Below are 24,230 nucleotides of genomic sequence, written 5' to 3'. Positions count from 1 at the left end.
GATCTAAAATCACCTAGGAGCCACGTCACGAGGCACACCTGGAAGGGTCTGGCTAGGTTAGTCTCTGAATTGCGACTGTGGCTGATTATCTTGGTTATCTGGTGGGAAGAATCCAAATTCACACAGTCCATCTGACAGACAGGAAAGCTTATGGTTCAGAAAAGAAAGAGGCTGGTCCGTGGTCAAGGCTTCCTCCTGGAGGGGTGAATGACATGCTCTGTGCCATTGATTCTTCCACCTTGTCTCTTTTAAACATCTCCATAAATATCTGTATGGCAGCTGATTTATGTGTTGGTTTTTGGCTAGGCATGGTGGCAAGGTGATTGAACACATTTTTAATGTGAGATTAATATTTAAATTAGTAGACTAAGGAAAACTAACTGCCCTCCAAGCCAGGCACAGTGGTGCGTGTAATTCTAGTTACTCAGGAGGCTGAGTCAGAGTATCTGAAAGTTTTAAGGCCAGTCTAGACAACGTAAGGGGCCCTCATCTCAAAACAAAACAAACAACAACAACCAAAAAACCCCAACAGCCTGGGAACTGTGGGAACTGTGGGAATTGTGGGTGCTCATCCTCCTGTCAGGAGAATACCTGAATGGAAAAACACTGATCTTTCCGGAAGACTGGTAAATTTTGCCAGCAGACAAAATTGAAACTAGTCTCTGGGTCCCCAGCCTGCAAGCCTACTCTGCAGACTGCAGGCGTGCTAGTCTCTATGGAAACAGTTCTTTAAAAGCTGAAGGTCTCTCATACACTCTCATGTCTGTCTGCCTTAATCTACACACTCACACACACTCACACACACACACTCACACACTTACAAACACACACATAAACACATGCACACAATCACACACACACATACACACAAGCTCACATACACACACACACTCACATATACTCATAAACACTCACACACAAACACACATACTCACACTCACACACATGCTCACGGTTTTAGAGTTTGCTCTAGCAAACTCTCACTAATGTAATCCAAATTAGCACCTAAGAAGGACTTTTGCAATTGACTAGTTAATAAGTACACTAAGAATATGAAGAGAGCCTGTGACTCAACCTACTGAAACACAGTATAGGAGAGAGATTAGCAGAAAAGATAACTGCTAATGAGTAAGGGATTCCTTTGGGGGGGGGTGAAAAATGTTCTAAAATGTTTTCCAGTTTAAGGGTAATGCTATACAACTGTAAACGTGCCAAGAACCATTCTATGGTGTTCTTTTTTAAAAGTTTGGTTATTTTTGTGTGCATGAGCGTGGGCCCTGCATGTGCACCACATACATGCAGGGCCCAGGAGGTGAGGACTGGGTGTCGGATCCACTAGGCCTGGAGTTGCAAATGGCTGAGGCGCCATACGAGTGCTGGGAACCCCAAATCCCAGGTTCTCTGTAAGCGCAGTGAATGCTTTTAACCGCTGAGCCATCTTTCCAGTCCTGGATGACATCCTTTTAAAGGGTAGATTTTATGGCACATGAATTATAAATAAAGTTGCTAAATACAAGAGAGGTGGGAGGGAGGGGGGAGACGGGCCTGTGAAACTTAGAAACATCATAAATAACAGTGGCAAAATGTCAGCCTCTTCATAAGTTAATTAGTGTTTACATGTTCAAAGTCACTAAGTTATATAGAGAGCCTCAAAGAATCTTACAGGATAGAATAGCAAAGAAAGCCAACAAATTAGTTACATGTGCTTGGTTTAGAAAAAAAAAAATCAAAGGCTGCAGAACAAGCCATGAAATAAAAGCTATGACATCTGACAGATCAGCTGCAATGGGCCAGCCCAGCATAGAGATACACAACTGGACCCCAACATGCAGAAGAGAATGAGAAAACCATGGGAAACCAACCTGGACTACATGGGCTGCCCCCCAAAAAAACTTGTATTAATGCAAAATAAAATATTACACACACCTACTTTAAGGGTATGTGTCTAATAGTGAAAACACAGCATACACACAGACACCACATTAAGGGTATGTGTCTTTATCGAACAGTGAAACAAACTACAGGACTTAAAATCTTTGACTTGCAATAACTAACAAATTCAAAACTGTCCCACACTCAGTCTAATTAACGGGATCATTTCAAATAATGAAAGCTTCTCACTATATTTACCACAATGTTGCTATTTGCAAAAGATTAAGATATTAATGTGTTACCAAAATCCTCAATAGCTCACACCTACATAGTAAGAAATTACGTGACACACAATATAAAGAAATACTTTTGTGGTGTGCTAGGGGAATAGGGGTAACAGAGCTGCCTTCCAAGAAATACTTTTTTAACAAGACGACATTACAAACAGTGCACACAGACTCCTATATACACTCAATACATACAGATACACAATACAAAGTGGAGACAATGGATAACAGAAGAAACAGGAAGCTAAAAGCACTGTGAGAAATCCGGTGTGGTGACACCAAAAAAAAAAAAAAAAAAGCTAGTGGAGAATGGTGAGAATTAAGATCTGGTTTTTCTAGAAGTAAATCATAATAAAATTGGAATGTGTGTGTGTGTGTGTGTTCAGGAATCTGGACCAACAGCGTCAGGGAGCTTTTAGTTAGGACAGCAAGACCAGTTATGATCAACTTTTAGAAAGCCATGCTAAAACAGCAGGTATCAGAGGAAGGAACAGCTGTAAGATGGATGGTGGTTTGGTGCCCTAAGTGATGCTGGAGTGGCAGGGGAGGGAAACAGACCGAGAGGCCCAGAGACGATCAATTAAAAGATAACCGGTTCACAGACTTCTCAGTGTCTGAGAGTGGACTAAGAATTACAGTGGTTAAAAGGAGGCCATCTTGGATCCCTACAAGATTTGAGCCAACTATAAGGTCAACTAGAAACTGGAAGGACTGAAGAGAATTAAATGTATTAGAAATTGTGGAAAAAAATAGTTTAAAAGGCTTTGAATGATCTCAGCACAAAGAAACTGTGTGTCTGGGTTGATGGATATGCCAGCTAGCCTGAGCTGACCACTACACGCTAACTATACAGTGAAATGACACAGGGCACCTCGACAAATACATACAATTACTTTTTATTTAATTTATCTTCACTTTATTTTTGTGGGTGCACACATACATGTATGGGGCGTGTATGTGGCACAGCACACATGTGAAGGTCAGGGGACAACTTGCAGAGGATGGTTCTGGTCTTCCATCGTGTGGCTCCTGGGGCCCACACTTAGGTCGCTACGCCCCCTACCCACTGAGCCATCTCAGCAGCACAGTCATTACGTTTTAAGGAAACAGGTTTGTTTCGTCTGATCATTTTCTTGAGACAGGATCTCAATGTGTACTTCAGGCCGACCTCCAATTTACCATCTTCCTACCTTAGCCTCACGAATGTGCCACCAGGCCTAACTTTTCTTTTTTTTTTTTTTTTTCTTATTAAACAGTGTCTTGATGTGTAACCTAGGCTGGTCTCAAACTCACAAGCCTCTTGCTTCAGTTTCCCAAGTGCTGGCCTTTCAGAAGTGCACCAGTGGATCTGCCTTAAATGGATTTTAAGTCACGGAGGAAAATTTTTAAAAAAAAGCAAAGGCACAGACATACAATACTGTTCCCACCCCCTGCACTGTGGGTCCCCAGAGTTAGGCGGCACAGCAAAAGGAACTGGATGACTCCAGTCCCGACTGGTCTAATTTGAACAAAGAACAGAGGAAGAGCCAGGCAGAGGTTTTAAAATAGGTCTGCAAATTTTCTGATGTGCCTGGGAAGGAGGAGGACCCATGTCCCCTCCCCTTCACCAAGGCTCCACAAACAAGGCTTAAGTGAGGTCTGCATTGAGGCATACCAGAAAGGCCACACTCAGCTACCAGCAGTCTCACTGGGCACCGCCCTGGAAGCCAAGCGCCTCCGTGGGAGCCCTGCTTTCCTGAGGTCCCTGTGTAGGGACCATGTGAAGGGAACACTCAGGGGTCCCAGCCCTGTGAATCCCCCGGCCTTCTGCCTTGCAGGCGGCCCCAAAGCCTGCCTGAGCCAACGCAGACCCCCGTATCTGTGAGCAAAATAAATGACTGTTTTGGTTTCAAACCACCACTTTTGGGTGGTTTTTCACACAGCAGTACTGATAGCACCGAAAGGTCAACTACTGAACAAAGTAAAAATCCTCCCCTGACTCAACAGTGGGGAGAAAGCTGGTGAGAGGAGATCAGTTAGGAACAGAAAGGGTGAAAGTGGGGAGCTCAAGAAAAAGTCTTGAAAGAGAAAGGAGACTGAGTTTCCTCACACAAATACACCCTCCCCCAAAAAAATTTTTTTTCTTTTAATTCAAGGGAAAAAGTTGGGTAATGGCATCCTTGATCTGTAAATCACATGTGGAGTTGCAAAATTCACCAAAAACCTGACGATTTCTTTTAGTTTATTCAAATTTCTACATTTTCAGATTAAAAAAAAAAAATCTGTAAGGTCCTATCATTCTTCCTGACATTTAGATGAGGCTGTTACCTAAATCATCTATCTCATTAACCAGCCAATAAGACACATGAGTCAATGAAGAATCATCCTCTGAGCAGAATTTTCCCCTGTGCTGAGAGGTTCTTGCAAAGAAACAGGAGTCCCTCATCTGCCTCAAATTTCAGCTCTTTCCACCCCAACTTTTTTGTTTGTTTGCTTGCTTGCTTGTTATTTTTCAAAAGAGGGTGTTTTTGTGTAGCCCTGGCTGTCCTGGACCTCATGCTGTAGACCAGGCTGGCTTAAAACTCAGAAATCTGCCTGCCTCTGCTTCCCAAGTACTGGGATTAAAGGCATGCACCACCTGGCCAGGTACCAGTCATAGTTACATCTTGGGCTGCCATTCAAGCAATAGGAAAACACTGTTTCAAATCTTGTAAAACTTGCATTCTATTGTGTTTCAAAGACGATGAAACAATCTAACACTAGTCTTCCCACTAATTAGTGACTTGTAAAATCTGTACTTATCAAAAGGAGATGCTAAAGGCTAGAGCGATGGCTCAGTGGGCAAAAGTGTTTGCTCCAAATGTTTGAGGACCTGAGTTCAAATCTCTGAACTCATCTTAAGGCTGGACACATAGCATGAACACCTGCAATCGCAGAGCTTCTATGGAGACATGGTATCCTGGCAGAGAGAGGAGAATCCTTTCTCCACATGGCCACTGGCTAGTTAACCTGATGTATACAGTAGCACAACAAAGACCCTGTCCCCAAAAACGCAAGTAAGGAGGCAAGGACCACCCCCTGAAGTTGTTCTCGGCCTTCCAATTGCACCTGGCACACCACGCATGTTTGTGTGCACCAGATTCACTTTCATTCCCACCCCTTCAAATAAAGGACTTTCTACAGAAGTTCTTGGGAACATGTGGGTATTTTTAAAGACCACAGAGAGGAAGCACCGAGTATCCACTTACTTACATTATTACCCACCAAATTATCCTGATAGCTACTCTCCCTTCTTTAGCAATAGGACACTTGAGGTTTTGTGTAGACATGGCCATCTACCCAAATGTTACATTGCCCAGCTTCATCTCTAACTGGATAGGATAGTCTGACCATGTTCTAGCCAAAAGGATATGAGAAATAAGGTTGGCCATTCTAGGAAGGCATGTGTCCTAGATTGGTTTCTATTACTGTGACAAAACACTGGCCAAAAGCAACTCAGGGAGGAGCTCATCTTCTATTTTGTAGTCCATTATTGAGGGAGGTAAGTGCAGGAACCAGGAGGCAGGAACTAAAGCAGAGACCATTGTTAGTATAATGTTCTTGTGGAATGCATACAATTTACCCTTGATCATTCAAATGCTGATTTCTCTACCCCACTATCTGGTTTCAATCCAGACTTTGCATTGTGATGTTTATTCTAAGCATCACCAGTCTCAAGTTTGTGTAAACACACCACCTTTTGTTCTCTGTATTGTCAATGAAACAACTAGCCAATGCTGAGCAAGGGAGAGAATAGGGTGGGACATCCTGGCCTGGAGGGGAAGAGATAGAAGTGAGTAGGAGAGCAGAGATCAGCAGGAGAGGACTTGGAAACATGAGGAGCGATGAACCGGACCTAAGATATGACTATAAGCAAGTATAATGGTGGAAATCTGAATGATAGGAGACTAGGCAGGCTTGGAGGTTTAGGATAGAGTAACTATTGCCCAGCATTGTGCTCTAGGTTAATTAAATAAATCCTAATCTCTGTGTGGTGAGTTGGGTATACAGCTAGTTTAGGAATAACCACTGTGTAACTAAAAGATTAATCAATAATAAATATTAATAATCAACAACAGACCACGGAGAGAAAGCTGCTTACTAGCTTGCTCCCAGTCTCACGGTCTTCTTTTCTTTCATTGTTGCTTCAAGACAAGGATTCTCTTTGTAGTCCTGGCTGTCCTGGAACTGGATATGTAGACCAAGCTGGCCTCAAACTCCCAGAGTTCTGCCTGCCTCTGCCTCCCAAGTGCTGAGCTTAAAGGTGTGCGCCACCTCAGGCCAACCTACCTTTCTTATAGAGACCAGGCTTCAGGAGTGGCACACCACCCACACAGTAGGTGGGGTCCCCCATACCAATGAGCAATCAAGAGAATGTCCTCTGACCGCTCAGGCCAACCTGACGGAGGCAATTTCTTCCTTCTTCCAAGGTGTGCCTAGGTTTCTGTCAAGTTGATAAAAACTAATAGTGACAGGATGCATGTGTGCATTCACAGCCAGGGCCTTTTACCTTCTCCCTCACTGAACACTAGAACAACCCAGGCAAGGAAGGCAGAGTCAACCCACCAGGTCTGGCCCAGGCATATGCACATATGGAAAACACATGCCCATCTTATTCAAACCACACACACATGTAACACATATGTTACATCAGATAGGTATCAAGCACTGCCCCAGGAGTAGACATGTAGCAGGAGCACAGGAAACAAAGAACCCTAGACTTCCTGTAGCCAGCACTCTACAGGCAGGAGACAGTGAATCACAGGTAAATAACTGGAGTGTAAGAAACTGGGAGAAAGAGAGAGACAGACAGACACAGAGAGAGAGAAAGTAGGAAAGATCCATAGCAAGCAGGAGCTGCAGTCAATCTCTCAGGGAAGGTGATGTTTGAGGCAAAAATAAAGAACATTTTAGTGTGGAGAGACAAGTCATTCCACTGCCATAACCTGCCATGATCTTCAGGCTCAGCTGTGGGAACGCTGAGGAGCGGGACAGAAACATCATGGCGGGCGGACTTGCAGTCAGGAGGTCATTTGTGACTGAAGTGTGAGCACAGCTCTTGCCTTTCAGTATGAGAAAGGGCTCTCCGATGCAGTCAACCCCGCTATACAGACTATTGCCTGAAAACTTACAGGTGAGTGCCCGGGGCAGCGCTGCCCAAATGACCCACCAGTGAAGTGTACGAGCTCGTCAGCTGCAGTCCTGAAGGAAGGCTCACGGACCGTCATCTAGGACCATGACTTCAGCAGGGCATGTGACTCACACCGTTAGGCCGTCAAATCTCTGAGTTTGAGGCCAGCCTAGTCTACGTAGCAAATTCCAATATAGCCAGGGCTTTTTAGAGAGAGCATTTCTAAATAAATTAATAAATAAATAATAGATAGATAGATAGATAGATAGATAGATAGACAGATAGATAGATAGGCAAACAAATAAAAATAAAAACATTATATCTATAAAGTTTATATATACGCATGTATGTATACATTTCTCATGCCCCTTAAGAATAAGCCAACCTAGGTGACCTTCATTCTCTCCCCTCAAGTCTCCCTCACCTGAGGGAGACTGAGTGAGAAGTGAGCACACATGCTGTGTGCTGCTTAGGGTGAACCTGTATAGTCTGTGATTAGGACCCTTAAGGAGAAAGAAGGCTGGGAATGGAATATCCTAAAATAAATCTGCCACCAGCATGTGCTGTACCCTCCCAAGGTGCTACTGAAGTGGCCCAGGCAGCCAGAGAGAGTGCCCTGCACCTGGGTGGTAGCAGCAGAAACAGTAAAAAAGAAGATACTGCACAGGATTGAAAAGACTAAGGATGAGCCTACAAGATCTTCTAACGAACAGAATGTAAAATACGGAAGTTAGAGATAGGGTCATGTTAATTAAGCACATGGTTGATGGCACTGTCCAGGGAAGTTATGGAGCCTTGCTGGAGAAAGTGTGCCACTGGGGGCGGGCCTTACAGCCTTCCCTCATTTCCTATCCTGTCTTCTTTCTATGCATGGATGAAGTGTGATCAGTTGGCTTCCTGTTCCCATGCCAAGCCTTCCCTGCCGCTAGGGACTCTCCTTCTGGAATGGTAAACCAAACTAAACTCTTCCTAAGTCATGGTATTATATCTGTGTATTACAGCCACAGGAAAATAATATGCACAGAGCTAGTCTGGGGTGCGCATTTGACAGTTTTGAGCAGTATTATTTTTTTCATCGCCTTTACTCTCTCCTTTATAAAACACATGGCTGCAGCAGCTCCAAGGACTACAGGCCCACCAGACAACATTCACAGACCAGTCAGTGTACCTTCATTAATTCAGGAAAACCCAGCTCCCAGCATGCTTCTGCGCATGTCACACAGGACTGTTCACTGCCAGGAAAATAAAGCACATCGACATGGCTACACAACACTTGACCTTGTGCCTCTAGGCCAAGAAGAAGCCTGGGAAACACATGAGCCCTACACACCTCAACGTTTCCCCGCTCAGGAGCAAAGAGGAATGGACTCAGGAGGCAGCTGTCACCTAGGTCAAGGGTATCCTACAGACCAACCACAGGCCAGAAAAATCACCCAGATTACAAGACCAGTAGTAAGGAGAGGTAGAAAATAAGACAACCATGAAGGTGGGCTTCTGTGAAATGTTCGCGGTAAACAAAACGAGGGCAACCGTAAGTAATCTGAGAGGAGAGGGCGATCAACAACACAATTTCACAGTGCTGAAATGATGGACACAACACTGGCCTGCTCTTCCAGAGGACGTACTTCCCAGTACCACATGGTGGTTTATGACTGTCTATAACTGCAATCCTAGACGAGCCTCCACAGACACTACACACCCATTGTGCACAGGCACACACGCAGGCATAACACCCATACACATAAAATAAAAATACACCGAATTTCAAATCAGGCCATGGCTGAGGAAAAAGTCTCAGAATCCAAATGAAATTATTTGCACATAGACTTGTCTATCTAAACCATCAGTCAAAGGAGGAGGAGAAATAAATGCATTTCCTTGAAGGACACCTTGAGCAAAACTGGGGTGAAAAAGAATAAAGCTTGATCTGAGATACACAAGGAACAGTGGCCACGATCCAAGAACAAAATGAGAAACAAGTCCCAGGATGGCAGCTGGGAGGCAGGAGAGACAATTCATCCTATTAAATCAGAAATTTGGTGAACTCCACGGAAGAAGAATGGAATGGATTCTGTTCAAAAGACAGAATAATTAATTAGGAGGCTGGCTTAACGACAAAAATTCAGCTTCTTTTCTCAATTAAGGAATAAAAAAGATGTGCACAGAGAACTCCACAAGAATGCTGCTGGCTGGCTAGCTACAGCCATTCCACTCTTATTCGTATTAAGGAACTCAGTTTTGCACTTTTCTTGATCGGGTGTCAGATGACAGAGGTGTGACTGGGGCCCTTCAGACGCCCGGGATGAGGCACTAGAGAGCTAATGAGCCCTGCTACTCTGGCTTTCCTTCCACAGTGATGGACTGCTAGCGGCCCGGCTTCTCCCACCCAGTGGAAGCACATAGGAAGGCCAGCTGGGGAGAACCTTGGAAGAACTACATAAATGATGAAGGGTAGAATGTTGTTGTGGAGGTCCTCCTCTGGCTGTCACTGGGTTTAAAAGTGGGCTCCATGGATGTACTACTCACATCGGAAATACCCACTGCTACGTGAGGGCAGTGCGGTTAACTGGGGCCGCTAGCCACTGACTGTGTCCAACCTGAACTTGGTTTTCAAGAGACTAGCACTGTTCTGGAGACTGCCAGCTCCAGCTCAGTCCTGAGAAATTAGGAGGTTCAGGACGAGAAACCATCTTGATTCGGGGCGGCCCCTGGTGCCAGTGGACTGAAGGTGACCACAGTCTGGCAGCCTCACCTGTGCCAGCCTGTTCTATATAAAACATGGTGCTCAGAGAAAAAAAACAAACAAAAAAACAAACTCAGGACATCAATACTGCTCAGGATTGAATCATTGCTTTAGATCACTTGAGGGAATCTTTGTTTGTTCTGGAGTGATATATGATGAAATATTTAAGTGCAAAGAATCATGGAATGGTGGTTTACATGAAAACGCACCCACAGTCTCATAGAGAGTGGCACTATTAGGAATGTGTCCTCGTTGGAGGAAGTGTGTCACTGAGGGTGGGCTTTGAGGGTTCAAGTGCTGAAGCCAGGCCCAGTGTCTGTCTGTCTGTCTGTCTCTCTCTCTCTCCCTGATACCTGCCAATGCAGAGGTAGTACTCTCAAGTAACTCCCCAGCACCATGACTGCTTGCACGCCATGTTTCCTGCCATGGTGACAATGGACTAAACCTCTGAACTGTAAGGCAGCCCTGATTAAATGTTTTATAAGAGTCGCCATGGTCATGGTGTCTCTTCACAGCAATAGAACACTGACTAAGACACATGGTAGCTGTAAGTTTCTCTCAAAAGACTTGCTGAATTTTATTCAGCCATAAAGAACAATGAAATCATGTCACCTGCAGAAAAATGGATAGAACTAGAGATTAACATGTTAAGCAAAACAAAACAAACTCAAAAAATGTATTTTCTCTCACATTAGAATCTAGATTTATAAACACATAGACATAAAAAAAAAAGCATTTGGAAACAGAAAGAAAAAAGATCCTAGGACTGAGGAGAGAAGGGGGAACATAAGAGAATAAAGGGCAGTATACATACATATATATGCATTATATATATTATATATGATAGGTATATATACATATATGTATTATATTACAAGTAAATATATACATATATATGAAAGTCATAATGAAGACCATCAAACTAGTGCACCTCAGAAAAAGACTGACTAAAATCAAAACTGTAGATGTGTTTAGATACTCAGACAAAGGTCAAGAAAGCAAAAAGTTCATATGATTAATGCTCGGACGAATGGACCTAAATAGCATCCAGATGGCAATGCACATCACCCACCTCACAACCTGTCTTTAAATTTGAAACATTTTGTTTGTTTGTTTTCTGTTTAATCTTTTGAAATAGGGTCTGGCTACATAGCCTGGGCTGGCCTCAAATGGGTAGCAATCCAGCTGCCTCTTAGGTGCTAAAATTAACTACAGACATCCACTACTCTATCTGTGGGAAAGCATTTGTAAAGGGAGAAGACGCGCTGGGGAGGTGGCTCAGTTGGTAAAGAGCTTGCAATGTGTAAGCATAAGGGCCTGAGTTCAGATCCCTGAAGTCCACACGAGTCCCATGTAAGTGCCATGAAGTCCATGTAAAAAAGCCTGACACCATAAAACACACGGGTCTGTGATCCCAGCACTGGGGAAGCAGGGAAAGAGGGACAGGGGTCTGGGGTGGGGAGTCAGGGTAGGGAGAAGAAGATCAAAAACACATCATTTACCCTATCTGCATGCCCGGCCCTTCCACACATTAACCAAGAAAGGGATGCTTGGGGCCTCAGAAGCCACTGGCAATAAGGAAAAGTCAGGAAGTCACAAGTGACCTACAGTCAACAATCTGGTGAAAACGGTCCAAAATACCCAAACCATAGGTGGGGAAAGATGGGACACAGTGGCAGGTATGAAAAAGTGTGTGTGTGTGCGAGAGAGAGAGAGAGAGAGAGAGAGAGAGAGAGAACTACCTGATAACTACCTGATAAAAATAAGAAGATGCCTCTGAGGACTCAGGGGATGGCTCAGGGGTAACGGGCACTGTGAGGAATGGAGGGAGCTCCAATCCCCAGGACCCAGGTAAATGCAGGAAGGGATGGCAGTCTGCCAGTAATTCCATCTCGGAAGCGGGGGACAGGGAGCAAGCTCTAGGTGTGATTGAGAGACCCTGAGTCAATGAACAGAGCAGAAAGGCCATCAAGAATGACTCCCCACATCGGCCTCAGGTCATCCTACGTGTGTTCACCTGCATCCACAGATGTGTGCCCACATACACATAGGTGCACACCCTACAAACACATGAAACCTGGAGAAGGAAGGGAAAGCCTGCTCGACACTGAGGCTAGACACGTGTTATTGGCATGGAACTGTCACGGCAACTCACTGGTCGGAAGTAAGTACTTGTGTGCTTATTTAAAGAAACAAACAAGCTTGGCAGGGAGGCAAAGCCCCGAAGACTTCATTAAGAGTATAGAACTGAGGAATGACTGCCTGCGGCTTGCTGAGGGAAGTAGGAGAGGGAGAGGAGGGAGAGGAGGATTTCAATTCTCAATTCCATCATGAGACTAGAAATCTCTGAATACCCTACTAGACTCATCTGTTTAACAGTCTTTCCTGAGGATTCTTCTTCCATGGAATTTATTAATCATTTTAAATCCAGGTACCTTTCCCCTTTTTGTTTTGTTTTGTTTGTCTGTTTCTTCGTTGTTTTTTGTTTTGTTTTGTTTTTTGGTTTTTTTTTTGTTTTTTGTTTTTTTGTTTTTTTTCAAGACAGTGTTTCTCTGTGTAGTCCTGGATGTCCTGGACTTGTTTTGTAGAGCAGGCTGGCCTGGAACTCACAGAGATCTGCCTGTCTCTGCCTCTGCCTCTGCCTCTGCCTCCCCATGGTAGGATTAAAGGTGTGTGCCACGAGGCCCAACTGCCTTTTTTATTGAGAAATTTTTTTTCATAGAATACATTTTGATCATGCTTTTCTTTCTTCCCCCAGCTCCTCCCTACTGGCCTAACTCCAAGCACTTTCCTTCTCTCTCTTTAAAAAACAAATAAAAATTTAGAAAAACCAAACACTGGCACACACAGAACCACAAAGACATAAAATAGGAAACCAAAATATACAAGCAAACGACCAATAAAATGTTTTTCCAAATAAAGCAATATGCACCAAAAAAAAAAAAAAAAAATCTACAGAAATATCATTGGGTTTGTTTTGGGTTGGCCCTCTACTCCTGAGCATGGGGCCTGCCCTGAAGTGTGGGTAACATAAGTGAGACTCCACTGAAGGAGCCTAATTTTTCCTTTATAATCGGATACCAATTGTGTATAGCTTTCTGGTTACGGGTGTGAGCCGGTGCCCACTTCTCTGTAAGATCTCGTCTGGCTCGAACCTGTGCAAGGCCCTTTATCTTCTGGACCCAGGTCCCTTACGAGTGATGGCTTGCAAACACCACTTCCCATACGGTGCATCATTTTTTCACTTTGATAGTACCCTTTCATTTCGACGGAAACTAATATTTTGTTGCTCGTGGCTTGGGCCTTAGTCAAAACGGCTTTGCCTGGCACGAGGTCATTACAGGTCATGCTTTGTTTGTTTTCCCCCCCAAGGAATTTCAATATTTCACACTGAGATGACCAGTTCACTAATAGTTAGTTTATAGTATGTTTAGGATGTGGAAATCCGGGTATCCTGCGCCATTTGATGGAGACTACTATAGATTCCCTCCCTATATGGCACCCTTGTTTAAAAAAAACAAAACAAAAAAATAAAAAAGGTCCATAAATGCCGGGCTGTGTTTCTAGACTCTCAATACCATTTAACTGATCTCTATTTAGTGACGAATTGTACTACACTGAGGTAAAATGCACATCTGTAGATAGACAGCTAAACTTTCCCAACAAGAGAGAGTACATACTTCTTCCCAAAAACAAAATACTTCCTTCTCGACACATACCCAGTTTTTAGAGGCCATCCGAAATTGTTTCCCATTAAGGCTCAAATATATCCCCACCTGTAGTGCCTGAGATTCTCCTTCCTCATCACCGTAGCCACGTCACGTGGCTTTTGCTAACAGCTGTGCCAATGAGTTATCACCTTACTAACTACATTTGACCAAAGCATTTGTGAACAGCTTGGCATTTTTTTGACGGTTATACCTAGGAATGGGTGTGTCTGGGGCCTGTGGGCACTCCACGTGAGCTGTCGAGAGAACTCAGAGCTGTTTCCCCACAGCAACTAGCTGTGGCGTCCTACATCTCCACAGCAACGGATGCCGGTTTAACTTCTCTGTCTCCTCATCAACACGCTGTTTTGTGTTTCCTGGCCCATTCAGAGGTGTCGCCTCTACACTGCGCAGTGTGCCAACTGTGTCCCGAGCTGTTTGCGATCTAAGAGTAATGTAATACTAGATCACCAGATCAACCAGATCGCCATGCTGTGAACCTGCCCGCAGCCGCTCTGCTTTCTCTGTCCTCACTGAGCTTATTACGGTAATTAAAATACCAGCGCTGTTTGCACTCAGCCCCGTCTCCCTCACCCCTGTAACCGAGCAGCTGGTTTCTGAACCCATGCATGTGACTTTACATCCTGTCCCATCAAAACAGCATGTAGCCTTTGACATTTCAGCCACGGCTGCTATTTTCAGTTAAGTTAACCCCACAAAATTCATTTCACCCAAACATTTTGATAGGCATAGTGTTCATTTTGTGTGTGTGTGTGACACAAATACACATTATTTATTTCAGCATGACACTGTAGAGATTTCCACCCACTTGTCACCGGTTTATTACTAGTGAACTTTTACAAGTATGACTCAACTAACCACATCATCTACTTAATTATATGGTCAGTGTTCTAGCCAGTGTTCAACCCTACCAACAACAGAGAAATAGTGTTGACTGTCTGGCCGAAGGCCAGTTACACTGTCTCTTCCCCTGTCTCCAGAGAGAGTGTACACTGTACATCCTTCTGTCTGGATTTTAATATTCTCTCCAAAAAAAGAAAAAAAAAAAAGCAAGTTAATTTGACACAACTGTCTAACTGGCTCATGTAGTATTTTCATTTAAAAATGTAATTAAGGGGTCTGGAGAGGTGGCTCAGAGGTTAAGAACACCGGCTGCTCTTCCAGAAGGTCCTGAGTTCAATTCCCAGCAACCGCATGGTGGCTCCCAACCATCTATAATGAGATCTGGTGCCCTCTTCGGGTATGCAGGTATACATGCAGGCAGAACATTGAACACGTAATTAAGAAATCCTTTTTTATTGTAATTAAGGGCCAGTGACATGACTCAGTGTGCAAAGGCACTTGAGTAAGAATAAGTGCTTTAATGCTAGCCAGGTAGTGGTGGGGCATGCCTTTAATCCCAACAGAGGCAGTTGGGTCTCTGTGAGTTCGAGGCCAGCCTGGTATACAGAGGGAGTTCCAAAACACCCAGGGCTACACAGGGGGGAATAATTAATGTTGGGGTTTGAGAGGACAAATCAACAATTAAGAGCACCTGCTGCTCTCATAGAAGGCCTGAGTTGTGTTCCAGCACCTACACATGACCGCTGACAAATCTTTCTCCCGTGTGTTTACAAAATGTAAGGCAATCTAGTGGCAAGCATCTGTGTTCCTCATAATGTGTACCCTTTCACTGAAACCCATTTCCCCAGTTTCTTTGGCTGTAAGAGCCTCGCTCAGTCATCCCTTCCACAAGACATTCAGGCATCGGTCTAGTTAGAAATGGCCTTTTCATGAAACCTGCTACTGTCTCCACAGCTAGCTCAGTCATGAGGCACTTCCTACCCTTAGACGCCTTAATTATTTACTTGCTGTTGACATCAGGATCCTTCAGGGAATGAGTCCCCCTTCCCCCTTTCTCTCATCACAAGCAGTGATGCTGCTTACAGTACTGAGTACCACAAAAAGCCAAGCTGGACCAAAAGTTACGAAGCACTGCAGCTGTCAGCCCCCGCAGACACACAAGGCTATCCACTTCGTCAGAGGGACGCCAAGTGTGGGTACTGAAAGCAGGATCAAGCAAAGGTTTCGCCAAATGTGACAGCTCTGTGAGTACCCCCAACACAGCACAACAGAGATGCAGGTACATACAGAGCCAGAGACTGGAATGGGATTTTGGCACTCAAGTGAGCAAAAGATAAAGGGTATTCCCCCAGCTTTCTGGAGAGGAAGGACTAAGTGTGTTTGGAACAGGTTCTTGGGAAAAAATAAAATGCAGGCTCAGCTCCTAGTGTGTGTGCAGAGCCAAATCAGTTTCCTATGACAATACTGCGAAATCATCACCGAACTAGTATCTTAAACAACAGGAATGCATCTCACCACTCTAGATCCCAAAATGGGTCTCACGGGGCTTAAAGTCAGGATGTCCAGAGAGACATGCCGCTAGAAGCTCTAAGGACAACTGCTTTCCAGCATCTGACAGTGATAGAGAGTGTCAGGAATTGATGGGCATGAAGTCTTTGAGCTCTTGTTGCTCTTGCAGAAGACCCAGATTCAGTTCACAGAACCCAGACAGTCTGTAACTCCAGTTCCAGAGAATCTGACACCCTCCTCTTGGCCTCAGCAGACACTGTGTATACAGATGCACAGACATGCGTGCGGGCACAACACTCATTCACGGAAGAATAAAAATAAACATTTTTAAAAAAATAAAACAAAATGGAAAACTATAAACTACACTTATGATCCCAGCATCCTTCATACTGAACTAAATTCATACATGAAGATCACCATGAAATAAAGATAGCCTAACAAAAGAACAAAACACATTAGAACAAGTTCTGAGAGGTTGAAATAGTACAGGGAAATCCATTTATGCAGCAAGAAGTACATATGAATATTTACAATGTGAAATATGATTCTGAAACCAGTAAGGTGGCTCAGCAGGCAAGGGCACTTATGGCCAAGGCCTGACAACCTGGCTTCCCTCCCCAAGACCTACAATGATAGAAGGATAGAACCAACTCCCACAGGTTATTGTCCTATGACCGCCACACATGTACCATGACAAACATATAAGCACACAGACACAAATTAAGTGTAAAATAAACAAATGAATGAATAATAAAATATGAGACTGCATTTAAGTGAACAAACTAATGCAATTTTTTAAAATCAACTTTTAGACAGCCTTCAAACAAACCAACACTTCAACACCTCTTCAGTGAGGGTGTTCTGAAATAGACATGTGTCTGACAATGGCTGGCATCTACAATGCAGCTGCTGAGAACCTTCTGCCTGTAACTGGAAAGATGGGGCAAACAACAGCCTGGAAGGCCTGGGCTTCATCAAAAAGGATCATTCTAAGTAAGCCCCAAATGACAAAGCAATGGGCTTCGGAGGCAGCTCAGTTGGCAGAGAGATTGCCCAGCCCTGGGTTTGATCCTCAGCACAGCTTAGAACTGGGCAAAGAAATGAACAGAAAGCTATGAAATGACAATCAATGGGGAAGATAAAAACTCCCCCAAAATATCATGCACGCCTTTTGCCTTCCTAGCCCGTATGTACAAAACAGCGACCATGCCACTGAGTAAACAGCCAATGAGTTCTGTAAGTCAGAAAATAAGGACCAGGAAGGATTAGTAATATCTGTAGACCCACTTAAGGGCAGGTCCCATGCCCAGTGGTAAATGGCCAACACTAACAGACCCAGTGGTGTTTTTGAAGAATATTTGGTTCATATTCCTTTGTTTGGGCATTTTTTTTTTTTTTACCTTCTTAATCTTTTGCTTGTACGTTAGTTATGGTTTCCAATTTTGTGTTTTTATTCGGGGAGTATGTGTTCAGAGAAGAGACAAAGAAGGCATAGAGGAGGGACCGGTGGGAAGGATTAGAGAGGAAAAAAAGGGAGGGGAAACGAAGATTACAATATATAAAAATTATTTTCAATTAAAAAATAGTATTTCATCTGTGGATCACAGTGATCAGCAACGCAAAAGGTATTAAGGGCAGCCCGGGTATCCCAACATGAAGAGCAGGGCTCCATCAAGCTCTGAAGCAGAGTTTAGAACTATCCACAGGCCACACATGCGGCAGGATTAGAACACACTGAAGGACTCTCCTGTAAGCCCTGTCTAGAGAATGTGAGACCAACACAGTTTGTTTGGTAGAAAAAAGTATTACCAAAGTGAATCCACTGATTTGTCTAAGCGGAATATCTTTTCTCATTATTCTCAAGTCTCTGACACAATAGGGGTTTGGAAAGTTTCTTTTTAGAGCAAGTCTTTGCGCTACACACATCACAACAAGCACTCACATGGTTCTACTCCCAAGGTTTAAACTCACTGAACAAACAGAATACATTGTTACTTTTTATGGAGACAAAATATTCAGAAGAACCAAAAGTATAAAGACACACTGTAGATCAAGGTTGCCTAGGGCTGGAGAACAGAAGCAAGATGGAATTCCAGAAAGTTCTCAGGCTAAATGTGGTAATGGTGTACAAATCTGGGGGATATGCTAAAAGTGCTGAATTTTAGATAGGTGAACATGGCATGTGAATGAAATTTCAGTAAAGCTGTTGCTTAAATTTTGTAATTCCTGGGCCAGTGACATAGCTCACTGCGTGAAGGTGTTTGTTACTGAGCCTACAAACCCACACGGTACAAAAATGTAACATATTGCCAGGTGTGGTGGGGCACACCTTTAACTCCAGCACCCCAGCACTCAGGGAGGCAGAGGCAGGCTGATCTCTGTGAGTTCCAGGCCAGCCTGGTCTACAAAGCAAGTCCAGGACCTCCAAGGCTACACAGAGAAACCCTGTCTCAAAACAAACAAACAACAACAACAAAAAACAGTAACATATTCCCACATGTAGTCCTCTGACCTCCATATATGCACACATTAAATAAATGAATAGCTGTCAAAAATGTTTTTTAATTTTTAAAAATTTTTGTAACTCCACACATATTTTTCTCTTTAAGATTTTGCTTTATTTTATGTGAATGTTGGCTTGCCAGTATGTCAGTGCCTATGGAGGCCAGAAGAGGGTGTTGGATCCCCTGGAACAAGAGTTACAGATGGTTGTGGGCGACCATGAGCATGCTGGGAATCAACCCTGGGTGGTTTACATGAGCAGCAAATGCTTTTAACAACTGAAGCACCCTTTCCAGCTCACCCTCAGAAACCTTGACTAATCAAAATTGCTACCTTAATAATCAAGCGCCATAGGAGTCTACCCTCCCTCAGATGGTTGCCTGGACGGGCTGACCCAATTTTCACACTTTCAAGGTCCCTTGTTTCTGAACAGTTCAACTCTTTCCCTCATGAACAGAAAGGTCAAGGGAAGCTGGCAAGGAAGGCCCCTGTGTAAGTCAAACACTTCACAAGTGATTTTTCAAAAATGTTTTTTCACAGAAAAAAATAATCCACCAATTGTAGCAAAAGAACTGATTTATTTTAGTGTCTCAGCTTACAAAGAAATGTGTTGCTACTCCATCAGCAAAATATGAAGAACCTGTTTAGGTACAGACATATTTACACCATAGTGTTCTCTGAATGAATGGAAAGACACGGTCTATGCAGGATTTCGGAGAAATCCTGTCCACGGGGAACAGCAGTGTTTGAAATGCCAGAAACCAAGTTGAGTTCTCACAGGTTTACTTCACACCAAGCACCACACACCTGAACCCACCTCCTAGGAGGGTGGGGTGGGGCCGACAGGATAACCTGAGAGAGGCCACTCACAGCAATACCCAAACAGGTGACTTAAGGACTTAACCTAACCCTCCGTGCCAGCACCCCACCCCCCAGCCTCCACAGCAGGCATAATTCCCCAAATTTACTAATGAGTGGAGACCAGCCTGTGATGAGGCCACCTGACAGCCAGCAGTGGCGTTTTCTATTTTGAAACCTCACGGAAAACTTCTGTGGAGCCACACAGAGCAGCACCTAGAATAATAGACTCACCTAGTACATCGGCCTACACTACATAGCTCCCCGTCTGTAACGGGCCACCTGAAGTTAAGAGCAGAACCCTTTCTGTGATCTGATGAGGAACAAATCCGCATTTCAACCTGGGGGGCTCAAAAGCAATTTTTTAAAGTTCTCGCTCAAGATTGCATGAATCAAAAAATACCAAGAAACTATGCTTAGCCTGTACTCAAACAAACAAATAAATAAATGAAACGCTTTCTGTTATATTAAAACAAATACAGGGCAGAGACAGGTAAATGTTCCAGCACACTGTAGTTGATCGCTTTTTCTTTCTTTTTTCTTTAAATTCTTGAACACAACAAACTGATTGATGGAAGCCTTCTATCTTCTACTGAATGAAAAGGGGTGGGGAGAAGAATTTACAGAGCCTGGAGAATTAATAAGAATTACATAAATATTCTTTTCTTTCATTCACAATAATAACAACTTGCTACAATTTTCAAGAAAAATCATGTAAGATGGCCCTGACGTTGTCATCTAGGAACAAAGGCTGGAAAAAGATGACAGTAACTTCCTAACACGGGTTGCGGGGCACTGGGTGAGCAGTGTTATGGGGCGTTCTTAACGTCGAAACATTTCTTTCTTATCAACGGGCATGTGGAACTTTAGTGATAAGGAAACGTGTTTCCGGGCCGGAGGGATGGCTCACTGTTTAAGAACACTGACTGCTTTTCCAAAGGACTCAGGTTCAATTCCCAGCACCCACATGGCAGCTCATAACTGTCTGTAACTCTAGTTCTAGGTGATCTGAAATCTCTACACCAATGCACATAAAATAAAATTAAATAAATTATTTGGGGTTGGCGATTTAGCTCAGTGGTAGAGCGCTTGGTAGGCAAGTGCTCTGCCTGAGTTCAGTCTTCAGTTCTGGAAAAATAAAAAAAAGAAAAGAAAAAGTGCTTCCTTTAAACTCACATAAATACTTTCCTCCAAATATAAGCAAGTATTGGGGCTTCTTTACACTTCCTGGTTTATAGAATATTGGCGGGCTAATAAAACTGCCTGGGTATTTTGGGAAGCAGTAAATATGTTAAGGCTCCAAACTTCAGCCAACCTCTACTATCTAATGATGAAAATATACAGCCAGCCATACCGAACCAACAGACAAGAAAAAGGCTTGTTCTGTAAGAGCACTTTCTAGGCCCCAAAGTAAAGAGAATCACTTCTGACGAAGAGGACAGTTAACGCTTATCGGCCTGTTTTAACTGTTGTCTCGAAGGCTTACTGCCTCTGTCTGCTAACTTAGGCCTAGTTCTGAAAGCTTCTAGCCTTCATGCCATCTAATCTAGGCCTAGAATGTTTTCAGCCTCTGAGACTTACAACTAATATGCGAACCCTTTTCTACCTCTTTCTGAACTCGGGCTGGCTGTTTCAACTCAGCTGTTCTGGCTCAAACTGCTCTCCAAGCTGACTGATTTCAATCTGGCCTCTCTCTTGTCCTCTTGACTGAATTGCCCAGCCTGGCCTCAAACTAACAATCTGTTCTGATCATCTGCCTCTTTCTCATTCTCTGGCTCGTTTTTTTTTTTTTTTTTTTTTTTTTTTCTTCACCTGTGTCTAGTTTATTCTCCCTTCAACTTCTCTCTGTAAAACTCTCCCAGTAAAAACTGCCTCTGGATCCCACAAACTAACTGCCCAGGACTCAATTCCCCTGCACTGCCTCTCAACTCACTGACTCAACCAAATTGACTGAATAGCACTGACTAGAAGTGACCTACATGCTTCTGTCTCCTGGGATTAAAGGTGTGTCTCTATTCCAGCCAGAGTAGCCATGTTGTTGGACTAAAATTCCTCTACAAAGAGCAAACTTGCAGACAAGGTGATGTGCTTGGCCTGAGATGGAAGGGACCTGCCTATCCTGAAGGGTAACAACAGCTGAATTCACAGCTCAAGCTCTGGCACCCCCAAATACTTAAGAGATTTACAGTTAAAACAGTAACATACATACCCAGTCCATGTCTAAAAATAGTCTATGTAAAATACTTAACACACACAATGAAATCTACTAATGCCCCAAGTACATTCCCACACATTTGGGTTACTTCCATTAATTTTTCTTTACCCATGATTCCTAGTCACTGATACTCTGGACACCCGTCTTTCTCCCATGGAGAGTAATTTTGACTGTCTCCAATAATGTTCTGAATAAGACTGTCATCTATTTCTATTTTATCTCCTCATACTTAAACAATGGGGGCACTTAAAAGACACTGATGGTAGATCAAGCCTAGTTCTAAATGTTGTGATAAGTGACTACCATCATAGAAGAGATCTAACGGATATTATATAATTAAGTCACAATTTTATACACTAACGAAGTATATTGAAACTAAGATAGCGTTGTCCAACATGGAACCACTTCTGTGCATTGATATAATCTTGTTCAAAAACAAATATTTTGTATAGGTATTTTTTTCAGTGGGGATAGGGCAAGGTGAGGGTTGGGGCTCAATGGTCCACTCTTGCCTAACATTCAAGAAGGCCTGCCTGGGTTCAATGCCTACTGTAGGAATTATGACTGTTATTAACTATCTCATCAGGTCTGAGAATATAGCTCAGTGGCAGAGCATATTTGTATGGCATGTGTCAGAGGAAAAAGTATCTTCCACAGCCTTTGTAAGACAGAATCTTTTCTGTCAGAAAGACCTAAAACAGCGTGTCTATCAGGTATGCAGGTACACCCTGGATCTGCAGAGAGGGGACAATCCAGCTCTCCCAAGAATCTCTAAACACACTCTAAGGCTCAAACTTATCTAGAAATATGTATGCAGTACCCAGAAAATACAGAAAAACACATGCTGCTAAGGACAGAAAGCATAGGCATTGCGGAGACAATTCTTCCTGAATATTTTCTTCTTGTGTGCTCTTTTTAAAGATTAAAAAGTCCATTGTCTAGATATGCCACTAAATAAATAAAAATAGGAAATTTTACATTTGTTTTAAATACCTACTTCCTATGATAAGCAAGGAAATTAAGCCCAGATACTTGCCTGATATTTTTAGCACAGATTTAAAATAATAAGGTGGAACAATGGCTGATTATCAAAATGAAGGTAAGGTTTTGCAACTTCATTTCCAAGCCTCTGTAACAGAGCAAAGAATTCTCTCTCAAGTATCAATGGCTGAAGTTGTTTCCCAAATACAGTTTCTCTGTTGTTACTGTTGAGATTGAGAACTTTCAACATTCATTCAAACATTCAAAAGTTATTTGACAGCTTAATGATAAACAAATTTTAAAATCTAAATTGTCTTGAAGGGGGAACACAAACAAACAAAAAACTAGGCCGCTGTCTCAACAAAATTCGCTCCTGCAAGGTGTCTTACAAAGTATTAACAGAGAGCAAGGCAACCGGAATCAGATGCTACTTTTGAAAATAAAGTAACAAAAATAAGCCCAAAGAATAACACGCCGGATGCTACTTCCTTTATAAGGTTGCAACTTGCTGCCTCCGACTACTCTACAAAGCATTGCTCAAGAAACTGTCAAAATGAAGGCTTATGAAAACATTCTTTTCTAAATAAGGACTCTAACAGGGGATGTGTTGTTTCTAGCTATGATTTCTGCTGCAAGTATTGACAAGTTCAACACCGGGTATAATGTTCACAGTGCAAGGACCTCTTATTTGATTTACCAGTAGAAAGAGTGCTTGCCTGCCTGTCCTTACAATGCCTGCATTCAGCAGGGATATCAACTTTATGAAAGGCACCTGCTAGGCAGAAGAGCAGTTTATAAAACCAACTTTTATTTCCATCACAAGTTGTTCACAGCGTTTGCCACCCCCTCCCACGCCACCAATCCTACAGACCCTAGTAACCTGCTTTACTGTATTTTATCTCTACCCTCCCCAAAGAGCTTCTGGCCTAGAGTCCAGGTAACACTTTCCCTAGTACAAAGGTTAAGACAAATTTAGCTGTGTCTAGAGCACTTGCCCCTCAGCCGGTCACCTCTCATTTATTCTTTTAAGACCGCAACCTGGGGCTTAGTGGTCCCATATCCTCAAAATTCCACAAGAAGAGTGACTGTAGGTGGCGAGGAACAAAGCTGGACCGGTAATAAAGACCAACAGCATTCAGGCCCCAGGTCGCCTCTGCAGACGCAAGAAACGAGGCTCGGCCGGGCCCGCAGAACCTGCCGCCCGGAAGCAACAACTCCCATCAAAAAAGGCAAAGAAAAGTTGCACGGCTGAGCTCGGCCCCGCGGACAGCCAGCGCCGGTGTCGGCGAAGCGGGTGGCCCGGGCTGCGCAGGCCCGACCGCGGGCGGTGGCTGCGGCGTCTGCCGGGCCGACCCCGGCTCCGGAAGGCTCGGGTCCGGGGGTGCGCCGTCGCTTCGGGCGGAGCGGGCTCGGCGCCCGGGTCCGCACCCCTCCCAGCGCCGCAGGCGGTGGGCGGAGAGACGCGGCCGAGGACCGCGGACAATGCCCGGCCGGGCCGGCAAGCTCGGCGCGCCGCGCGGGCCCGCCGCCTCTCCTCCCGAGG

The 24,230-nt window shown here is 43.8% G+C and overlaps 1 protein-coding gene across 7 annotated transcripts in view; it reads right to left on the bottom strand.

Moving 5' to 3' along the window:
* Nucleotides 1-24,230, bottom strand: part of Fryl (FRY like transcription coactivator) — a 223,332-nt gene that overhangs the window by 198,099 nt on the left and 1,003 nt on the right. The window lies entirely within an intron of this gene.

This window comes from Psammomys obesus, unplaced genomic scaffold (assembly GCF_907164565.1).
Source record: "Psammomys obesus unplaced genomic scaffold, mPsaObe1.curated_primary_1811, whole genome shotgun sequence".
Classification (NCBI taxonomy): Eukaryota; Metazoa; Chordata; class Mammalia; order Rodentia; family Muridae; genus Psammomys; species Psammomys obesus.
This window is presented reverse-complemented; position numbering and strand designations above follow the sequence as displayed.